Below are 11,318 nucleotides of genomic sequence, written 5' to 3'. Positions count from 1 at the left end.
AGAACAGGTTATATTTATATAATCTGAAGTCAGGGGAAAAGAGTATCTAATAGTGGTGAATATCCTTGATAGACCATGAGGGTGAAACCATGAGTCGTGTCCATCCGCATCTAATCATTCAGTTTCAGGCTCTCATGTTTAGCATCATGCCTTTCACCTGTGATCATCTTCACAAGTTTCTGTGCAGGAAGTATTCAAACAGATAAAAGATCAGTAATCTACAGTACTAGAGGTGAGATGTGAAGACTTTTTTTTTTCTTTGCCTAGCTATGAAATTCAAATTCTTTTCAGAACAAAAACTTTCCTTTTTTAGAGTTTATTCAAGATTTTTGTTCTGCAATTGACAAATGATGTAGAGAGGTGATAAAAGTCTTATGAGTACAGGTTGAACCCTTATGGATTTATTATTATTTTTTAATAGCAGCTGGTGTCAGCTTTCAATATAGCAGATTTTCTACAATATCCACCATACTGAAATTCTTTTGATTATCGTATTCTAGAGAATTCATAGAAGTTTTTGCTTGTTTTGCTAGTTGCTTTATATAAAATGAATTTTCCTATTCTTTCCAGTCTTTTTACTTTCCTCATGCAGAAAAATGGCCACGGTTCTCCTCACATTCTTGGTCTCCAAGTCTGAATATTTCAACTCATTTGGATTTGAATCATAAGCCCTCAAAACCACAACCTGGCATTCATGTCTTCAAGTCACTCTGCCCTTGTGATACAGATAATCATCAGTTAGGTTAGTCACTATTGCATTGGTTTATTATTTAATATAAACGTGAAGTTCAAAGGAAATTAAAAGTCATGAACTGTGTGAACTTCTAAGCTGTGCTCCATAAATTAAAAAAAAGAGATGTGAAGCCATAATAAATGTTTCAGAGCTGGTCTGGGAAACCCAATGGAAGAATGAAAGCTCCACCATTTCCAGTCAAACTGGAAAGTCCAAGGAAGGAGTAGTTCATAGGCCCAAAAGGTTTTGGAAGCACTGCTGTCCTTGGGATGGCCCAGGTGGCCCAGTGCTTCTTCCACCACCATGTGCGTTCCAGCCCAGATGGTGGTAGCAGTGGTTATCTCTTTCATTAGCTATGTGTAGTAAAGAAGAGATGGCACGTTGTTATCAAGCATGTGAAATCATTTTCTTCATTTAGTTCTCATTTTTTTTTATTGTCTTCAGTGCATTTCACATAGAGACCATTCTTCTGATGGTTCTGATGTAGCAGTGATTGCATTAGCTAATTAGCAAGAGAGTGAGAGCAGAGAGGGTAATGGGTAATGGGTAAAGAACTGTACAGTGTGAATGCAGGTTGGAGTAAGAGAAAAGGAGGCATGATAGGCAGTGTGAGTGGGGCAGTTGGTGGTGGGGTCAAGGAGTATATATGTCTCAGGGTGGCAGAGGCAGTTGAATTACATCAATGTGTTAGCTTTGAACAGCCAGTGCAGCTATAAAGAGAAATGAAGAAAGTGAGGGGAAGAGGTACAGGAGTCAAGGAGGCTCCGGAAAAAAAAAAAAAAAAAATCATCATCAGTGAGGAAGAAGGAATTCTCTGGAGAGAATATGAGGAAAAGAAAGACAGTTTAAGGAATAAAATGGAGCAGGAGGACTTACAGAGATGGTGTAGAAGCAACTTCACCCCTGGAGAGCATGGAGGAGACAATCTGTTGTTATCTTCCAGTGCTGTGGTCTTCTTCTCTCCCTCCTTTGTGGCCCTTGAGCTTTTTCTCAAGTTTGAAATGTTAAAATGTATTTGATTGTAAACACTTTAAACATTATGTTTGCTCCATGCATTGAGGGTTTTCTTCCTTCCTGTTGCACATAAGGCTACTAAATATGCAGCCCAAGCATACATTAGGTTTTGTGTCTAACAAAGTGCACTCCAAACCCTCATATGTATGCTGCCTTTCTTTCCTAAAGGTGAGTTTAGGTCACTGTTTTGCCTATGCAAGATATTTGGCTTTCTGTTGTGGGCTGTCCTTGTCACTAATGCAGTAGCTTAGTAGCTTGATGCTGTCTTTTTAGGGTTTTTTCTTTCTCTCTCTCTCTTTTTTTTTTTTTTTTTTTTTTAGACCTCAGTTTGTTATTTTCTGCCTGTGGTTTTTTGAATTTTTTTTTTTTTGCTTTTTTTTGCCAGTTTAGAGTTGCTCCAACTGTAGTTTCATCTGCACAGATCATTTACACGTTATTTACCTTTCCTTCCAGCTTTTTAATGAAGTCATTAGAACAAGAAACAACTTTATACCTTGCAGGAGACCCACTGCCTATCTCCCCACAATTTAGTGCAATCCACCGCCCTTTCTCATCAGCCTGTGTTTGTGATCCTTCAACCTGTTTTCAATTTACATGACAGTGCTTATGTCCAAAGCAATTTTAATTCATTTTGGGAGATTTAGTGAGACACTGTATTAAATCCTTTATTAAAATCATGCTGTGTATCTTTCATCCAGGATTTCTGCAGTTCTATCAAAAAAGCAATCACGTTTCCTTGGCACAACATGTTCCTTATGAACCCATGCTGCTTATTGCTTATTGTTCTATTATCCTTTGAATGTTTAGTGAAGTTTTTTTTGTTTTGTTTTCTTTATTTTTCTTTTTCCCCTAAGCACTTGTTCTGTTCTTTCGCATAACAGAATATACTTGAAATTAGACTCTTGTTTAATAAACCACTCTTCTTTCCTTTATTGATGTTTGAGGCTATACTTGCTATGCTATGTAACTTTTTAGAAATAATTTTCAAGGGCTTAGTATTTTCAGTGTGTACTCAGGGGTGCCTTTAACCTAGGCTATTTGGCAAGATGTTACTGTTTTCCTTACTTCTGTGCTACTTACAGCATATTTTTTATTACTGATTTTCTATCAAAACTTCTGCTTTCAGTAAGGACAAATAATAAGTACATGTATCTGGGAATCACGATTTTTCCTTGCCTCACTTCTATCAAATTAGCCCTACTTTCAGACTATGTTTGCATTTATTTTATACGTTTTAACAATTCTCTTGGGTATCATTAACTTCCTGGCTTTGTCCTGAAAGCCACTGAGCACTTTGGCGATGCTCTAACAAAATGTGTAAGAATGTATTTACTTTCCATCACCAAAAACATTTGACTTTGAATGACAAAAAGTATTCTCAATGAATGATTCTTTGGGAATGACTCTTTGGGAATATTTATAGATCCGGGTTCAACACAAGATTTTATGCTTTGCTCTTGCTCATACGAATTCTCTTCTCCAGTTCTTCTTTTCCTGAATACCAGCATACTCTGTATATTTTGTTTACTTTCTTCTTTATAAGTAAATACTTTGCCTTGGGGAGAAGAGTTATTTAAAACTCTATGATAGATTTCATACGCATTCTCCCTTTTGTGTCATCTTTTTTCAAAGTTATGCACAGATCCAAAGTCTGTTAAAGACAGAGAGATTATTCTTAATCACTGCAATGAATTTGGATCAGGCCCTTAGTTGTCAAATCTCATATTTTTTTTAGTTTGGGGTCCTCTTTTCTATTCTTTTCATTTTTCTCTTTTTTTTTTTTTTCTTCCTTACTCTCCTGCTTTTATATCCCATTGTAAATTGATATCGTCTGAAGGTTTACAATTACTACTACAGATCTACTAAGTGCATCTCAGCAGCTGGAATGTTATTTTTAGTGAATTTTCATGTTTTTCCCTTATGAGGGACTATTACCTCTTTTAGATGTAGCTTGATTTTCTATATTTGCATAATTTTCTGTATTTGTTTTACAGGCTGAAATTCTTGCCTTCTATAGCATTGTTCCAATTTGCCAGCATCTGTTAATGAGGACATAGTATAAAGCCACCTGTAATGTCAGAAGGTCATTGAGGAGAAGAGGCTGTCAGGGACGCCAGCTCTTCTGCCACTGGTCTTATGAATCACAGATGTCCTGGACCACACAAGGCTTCTGAGAGCATTGGTAAATGCTGCTTGTGCTCATGTTATATTAAGCTGTGCTTTTTTCTACCTAAATAGCATCAGCACTATTTCTGCTTAGGTGGAAACCTCAGCCTGCTGCATGGGCTAATATATTCTTCCCTTAAAATTGTCAGTGAATACCCTACTTTAAGCACACACCATCTCTGTCAAATGAAGTATAATCAGAAGGCACCTGTTACCTGTGCCCATTAATAGATTGCAGGATGCTTTTTTACAAGACAGGATATCTTCACATTGAGAGTGTTGTCGTTCTCCATACCAGAAATATCTTCACTTGAGTGAACGACCAGTAAAATGGGCCAAATTTTTGACTGTAGCTGTTCTATGCTAATTAAGCCAAAGACACAGGGATAGAGTAAAAGCAATCTGCCTTTTAACTACTTTGATTCTAAAACTTCTAAACTTTTAGAGCTTCTAAACACTGCTTTTTGATCCAGGGATGCTCACACAAGTGTGCTGTGTACCAGTATCTGCAGCCCTCTTTCCTCCTGGGGGGTGTCACAGAGCCATCCCAAATAGTGTTTGGCAATCAACAATTTTCTTAAATCAAGAAAATCTCACTTCTCTTGTTTTATCTGCTTTTTAATATATACTTCATGGTATAAAGGGACCAGGAAAACAAGGACAAAGATCTGGTTTGGTGGCTATAAAGAGCATTAGAAATGCATTACTGACCTCCCAAAGAACTTAATTCCATTGGAGCATGAAGAACCTATTCCTCTGGCTGGAAGAAGAAGCGGCTGGAAGAAGTGTTTAAAATTGCCTTAAAATGATAAGCCAAAATCCATCAAATAATCTAAAATCCCTTATATATATATATTTATATATATATATATTATATATATATAACTATGATTCAAAAGAAAGCTAATAGCATTTATATTTTTCTCTAGTTTTCGTTGCAGGGTGTAAGTTAAGAATTATTTTAGTTTAATTTATGAAACAAACATTATCTGTTGATATGCTCATTTTTTGCTCTTAGCAGCCACTGTCAAACTGTATTTCATCTGGGTGCTGGCAAAAAAAAGGGCAAAGGAGAACTAGCTTGCTGCAGAGTCAAACACATATGCATGTGCATACTTGCATCATATATCTTCAGCCTGGCTGACTTGTACTTTACTGTGAGTGAAGATTTCTGTCTTGTCCCCTCTGACATTAAAAAAGTAATGGACATCAGGAGTGGTTTATGTGAAGAACTTAAAAAATATATTTAATGAATATTTTAGACTGGCAAGGGCTGTGCATTTGTGTTTGTGAGGATTCTGACACTTTTTTTTTCTTTTTTTTTTTTTTTCGATACAGCCTCATAGGTTAGCTCAAGCCACCCACTTGAGCATTGCTTAAAAGAAGGAGTTGCTCTTTCTTAACCACTGGCAGGGAAGGCTTTAGCTGGAGCCAGGAAGCAGAGCACAACCCAAACTGCCAGCTTGTTAGGAGGAGGATCCTGCCTTCATTGAAGGCTTTGGATTAATGACTTCAGACAGACAGATGTGAGACTCTTAGGCCATGTGTGGGGGAGAGGGGTTCTCTTTGGAGGGCCCTGGAGTACTCTTGGTGGCAATATTCCCTGAAAAATGCAAGGCAGTAACAGAGCAGCTGTGAAGGGAGGCTGGCAAAATGGAAGGAAGAATATAAATATTGCAGATGTCTGTGTGGGGATGTAATGCACAGCAGCTACTCTGAGTCCATCCAAAAACCCTGCGCTTTCTTTATGTTTGCTTTACAAATTTTGAGCTAAAATGGGTCTCCAACATCTGCGTACAGTAACATTACCAATGTATGGTTGTTAACGGCAGTGATCTGAGTTTCCCACGAGCCTTCGCTGCAGGAGAATGGATATCTTTGGGGTAGAAAATTTTATAAAACACCAGATCTGTCACAGCAAATCCGTCAGGATTATTTCCTGCACACTAGCTTTCCTGCTAAGCTATCAAAAATAAATAATATAAAGTAAAATCTAAACATCTTCATTAAGCACTTATAAATTAGGGGATATCCTCCGGGGCACAAGTGACAGTATGTGCATTTTATAATAAAATATTTACATATTCTGGGACAGCTGTATAGTAGAAGAAAGTATGATATTAAACAGCATTTGGAATGTAACTGTGCACATAGAAGAGCAAATAGAAATGTTACAGAGTATTTCATAGTGTGGTTATAAAAATATTATGGGAATATAAAAATGCATAACACTAACATCCTGAAATCTAGTCATGGATTTTCTCTTTTACAGATTGCATAGTCCAAATTAATATTCATTTTATTTGTGTAATAATGTATGTTGTAAATACATGTATGCACATATACTGTTCTACACAAACACATGCTAAGCCATACATTTGCTAAAGTATATTTATCACACTTTATTTTGTGTTGTATATTACCATTAAAATCAAGAAAGTAGAGTCATATTTTCCCTCTAAATTCATAACTCCAGAAATGGATAAATGGGAACAGATGTGATGTAGAAGGAATTTTATTCTGGAAGACTGTCATAACAGTATTAAGCTCTCCAGCTGACTTCATATTCAATGGTAGAAACTTTGAACAGTGGGTGGTGTATGAGCACAGAGGCACACCAGTTTAGAGCACAGCAAGTAGTTCTTAAATATAGCCAAAGTAAAGCCTGGTGGAAGATTTAGAAATAATAAGCAGCAGCTGATGCCATAAATAAATAAATAAATAAAAATGCTGGCTGGACATAATGTGTCACAACAGCCCATCACATTGAGATAATGTACAGCTGCAATGACGTCAACTGCCCTGTGAAGAGTCCTGTGATGGGGTCTTAGAATAATTCAACTGAATCAAAATAATAAAACAGGCTCTGTTAGCATATGCAGCATGGTGATAGGCTAGGATTTTTGAGTATCTTTTCAAGGTAGATGACTTCTGCCAAGAGCATGGGTCTGCTCACGTTTTGGGGATGAATAACTGCTGATTCATTCAGTTAGCAGTGTCTTTCAAAATTTCCCATAGAGCAAGCCCTGCATCTACAAGGCCAGAAGAATACATCCTGCTTCATCAGCATAATGATGATTTTCCATCCTCTGTATAGTAATGTTCTCACTAAGAGATTTTGTATTTTAAGCATGAGAAGTAGCAAAGAGAGAGAGCCTTGAAAGGTGCCACATTTCAGATTCTTTTACCCTGACACATAATTACCCAGAAAAGCCAGTTATCCGCCCCCGTTTTTTAGACAGCTAGAAAAGGATGATCTTGTGGGTAAGGCCTTGGGAGATACAAGCTCAGTAACTTGTTCTGAGAAAACATTTTAGTGTGCCCTTAAGCAAACTCTTCTACTGGCCAGTCTTCAGTACCCCTTACTGATAAATCACTGTTAATGGTCTTCTAATTGGCTTGATATTTCTAGGCTCTTTGGGTTGTTAGTAGGCTTCAGCAGAACACCTATAAAGTGTCAAACACTTGATGTTCCAATGCTATTTGGGCCTTTGTGCATTACTAAACTGCACATAACAAACAGTGAGTTAGGCCACTGGAGAACAGCTTTGGAAACACCAGCAATTTCCTCTGGTTACTAAAATGAAATATTATTAGTTAGAAATATTATTTATTTTTAAAATTCCAGCCAAATCAAAGCAATATTAAACTTTTCTAGGGACAACGCAGGTAATGTCATCTGTAATTAATGCTGCCCTTAACTTTCATTTGAGGTTTTCATGTTCCTAGAAATTGGCCAACTGGGATTCAGATTCAGGCTGATTTTTTAGGCTGTTTTCTTAGAAAATTTCTAGGTAGAGTAAGTAAACAATCTATTGTTTTAATCGTTATGAAGTGCTGACACCTGTTTCCTTTGGAAGCTTTCAAGCAAAAGCTTGAAACACATCGAAGAAAGGCAGAGAAAGAGGAGGTCCCTTTCTCTTGTTTCCCCAAAATGCTATTCCACTCAAGCTGTGTTTTATCTCTGTAAGATGCCTGGTGCACATCTTATTTTCACTGCAGATGCTCCAGCACTCTGACCAAGCCATACATGTGCCAACACCAGTGTTTGTGCATTGAACCTGAGAGAACAGCATCAGAAAAGTTTGGAGTGCAGGACTTTTGCAGGAAAAGCACCTAGAAGTGGGGGAACTGAGTGGAAGGGGACAGGAATGAGGATAAGGCTGAGAAAATGACAACTCATGAGTCTGGAGAAGGGGGACATGGGGCGGAAGACTGGGATCTGACAGAGAAAAGAGGGTATGTAGAAAACATGGATGGGATGGAGGAAGACTGGGAAGAGGCTGGGCAGAGGCTCCTAGGATCTGGAGCAGAGCTCAGAAATCCTGAATCTCAGCAGCCCTTTGCCGTTCATAATATTGCCCTCAAAACCCCTTTTAACTGGAAAGCGTTATGGAGGATAATGGCTTTCTACTACTGCTTCAAAGCCAGAGAACTGTGCCAGGAGCATTATTATCTCCAGTCAAGGGTCTGTCAGTGGAATTCACCTTCCCCACTCTGAGTATTTTGGTCTCAGAAATATTGTGGATAGTATTCAGAGAATGTATAGGTCACATGCTCAGAAAGTATCTGAATGAAGGCTACTTTCTCACTCTTAACCACCTACAGCCTGTGAATTATTGAGCTGCTTAATGTATTTACAGAGCAGGGAGTAAAACTAACCTGGTTTATTTTGGCATCAACCTTCTGCATTTCTTAAACACTCAAACTTATAGATTTGAAAAGATTCTTTCCGAATTGGGTCCACACCCAAATGTGCACTTCCAAAAATAACTACCTACCTAAATGATGACTAACCATCCATGGGTTTACCCAGCCATATGTTCCAACAGTCCATTTCTTATGGTATGCCATTTCTGGAGCTCTGAAGAGGAATCCTGACCTTTCTAAAAGAGGTCCCACTTCGGATATGGGGCCAATTTATAGCACTCACAAAATATTTCTATTTGTGAGATTTCTGATCAGGAATTGCTGGGATCATAAGTTTTCAGACTTGCTTAAATCAAAACCTGTTCAACTGATTTTTCTTCAGCTTTCCAGACTCCCTGTGAGACAGAGCATGCAGAACAGAAGCCCCAAGGGAGCTTGAGAGAGAGTTCTGAGCAGTGCAGGTGACAGGCTTGAACAAAAGCCACCTGTCGCAGTTAAGAAGAAAAATCATTACAACATGCACAGTATGGTGCAGCTCAAATGCAAAGTGAAGTGGAGAGGTGCACACACCTATGCTGAATGGCAATATGTTCAGGAGGAAGGTATGGTGGTGTAATTCATCACTTGCCACTCACAGACAAGGAAATCATCCGATGATGGCAAAGAAGTGGGGCCTGGTTGTCACTTCTCAGTCCCCAGCCACATGTTAAAAGGGAGATGGGACACCAGGCATAGAGGAGAAGTAAAAATAGAAAAAAAAAAAAAAAGAAAAAAAAAAAAAGATCTGCTGCAGTCCTATGCAAAACTTATACCAAGCTACAAGGGACAAAGAGGAGCTCCTAAGCCTTAACCCATCCTTGTACCTATGTGGTGACGCTGTATCCTCTTTCTCTAGTCAGCTCTATGAATTACACAAAAAAGGCTCAAGCATTTATGTTAGAAAGGTTCACACAAAATATGCTGCATTTAGAAATATTTCAGCCAGAAATATCATTTTCAGCCCTGCACAAACACAGAAGTATTCCAGAGGTGAATGTCCTTTTATTTTGCATTACTTATCATAGCGTCATAGGACGGTTTAGGTTGGAAGGGACCTTAAAGATCACCTAGTTCTGACCCCCCGAGTTGGAACTATCAGTGTATCATTGGCAAAAGCCTGGCCCAGGTTCCTACTGCACAGCAGGGGCGAGAGGAGCAGGAAGAGCTCTTGCCCTGAGACCTTTTGGGCCACGAGCAGCAACCCCCCTGGACCCAGGAAGAGCTGTCTCAGAGTACCAGTTAAACCTGAAGGACTACAGCAGTGCTGAGGGACCACTGTCATTAGAGCCATGCGTGTACTGCAAAGGCAGCCTGGGCTCTTCTCTCTTGCTGGTGTTAGGGCAGGACCTTGAGGCACTGCGGGCTCCTCCCGGCAGGGCTGCGTTTGGAGTCCTCCCCTTGTGCACACAGACATGCACCCAGACACAGACATGCTGTCTTGGGCAACCTGTCCCTGATGTACCCTGTTGGGAAATTACACTGTATGTCTGCTGGTAGAAAGAGCAAAAAATATCCATCATCTAATTTAGGGCAGGGCTGTGAAGGCTCGATTAGCGGCTTCCCCCAAAGGACTAGCAGCTCTCTGCCCCCATGCCTGCTGCATACAGCAAATACACACCAAAATGGCTTGTGAGCCATTGAAATGTGAGATCTTGCCCCTTCTAAGCAAAATGCCCTCCCATCTTGTCAATATACATTGCTAAAGATCTTTTTCTTTTGTCTCTCTGATTGGTATTCACAGGGAGAAAGAGAGGGGTATGTCAGCACGAAGGAGAAACAGCAGGACCTTGGCAGCAGTGAGAGCTGGTTAAAAATCCGAGTGCTAACATCTCCTGCAGCCCCTCCATGGGGTGATTTGTTGGATAAAATACCAGGGGACCTGCTGTTATTTCAGACACTAGCCTGTTAAATGAGTGACCACCTTATCAATCTAATTCATTATTGTGTCTGAGCACCTCTTTTTGATATATTTCCATCCACATGTTCTAGAATGCCTTTTATATCAGACTGACATAGACTAATAGCTTGGTAGATTATCCGAGCAAGCAGACAACAACTGAGAAAATTATTGGTGCCTATTAATGTGAGAATGCTCACTATTATGCTAATTGTATATTCACAAAAGAGCCAGGGGGCAAATACACTGTACCTTCACTTCACAAAGTGTTTCAGCTGACGATATTACTGATTAAATTTGAATTCACACTCTTCAAAATACTTCTGCTTGACAACAAATTTCTAAAAATATATTTGGTGATGCATCTTGGTACCAACTCTTTGTGGTCTGCAGTAATTTTTTATCCTACAGAGTCATTGTCAAGTTGGATGACCCAGCTCAGTGTGGCAGGACTTTGAGGAATGGTAATGTCATTTCATTAACATGTGCTCTAGTGTTTTATTTTTAAGGACAATGATGACCACACACAAATACACACATACACACACACAAATATGAATGCTGCATTGCCCCTGCAGAAATATGTCAATCATATTTCTGCAACTGGAACATTTTGTGTCACTCATGGGTTCTGGTACATAGCTCTGTATAACTGAGACACCAAGTTCTTAGTTTTTCTTGCTGTTTTTCCCTGCTGTATATAATCACAAGAAGTGTAGGAGTGCCCTTTTTAATAAAGTATTGCTATTTCTGATATCTTAACATATAGATGATGTAAGGAAAGAGCAGACAAAAAAGTCTTGTCCTAAGCTGCCATGT

General features: G+C 39.0%; 1 long non-coding RNA gene across 2 annotated transcripts; it reads left to right on the top strand.

Annotated features, from left to right (window-relative positions):
* Positions 1-165: 165 nt before the first annotated feature.
* LOC308187608 lies at positions 166-4,827 on the top strand. 2 transcript variants are annotated; one of them, XR_013944821.1, is made up of 4 exons: positions 166-232; positions 571-742; positions 3,742-3,929; positions 4,557-4,827. It is a non-coding gene; the product is annotated as an uncharacterized lncRNA (long non-coding RNA). The 2 variants fall into 2 exon arrangements; XR_013944822.1 differs by having other exon boundaries at positions 3,742-4,827.
* The last annotated feature ends 6,491 nt before the right edge of the window (positions 4,828-11,318 follow it).

Source organism: Anser brachyrhynchus (assembly GCF_964034855.1).
Source record: "Anser brachyrhynchus genome assembly, chromosome: 1".
Taxonomy (NCBI): domain Eukaryota; kingdom Metazoa; phylum Chordata; class Aves; order Anseriformes; family Anatidae; genus Anser; species Anser brachyrhynchus.
Note: the sequence above shows the minus strand (reverse complement) of the source record. Positions and strands in the feature narration are given on the sequence as shown.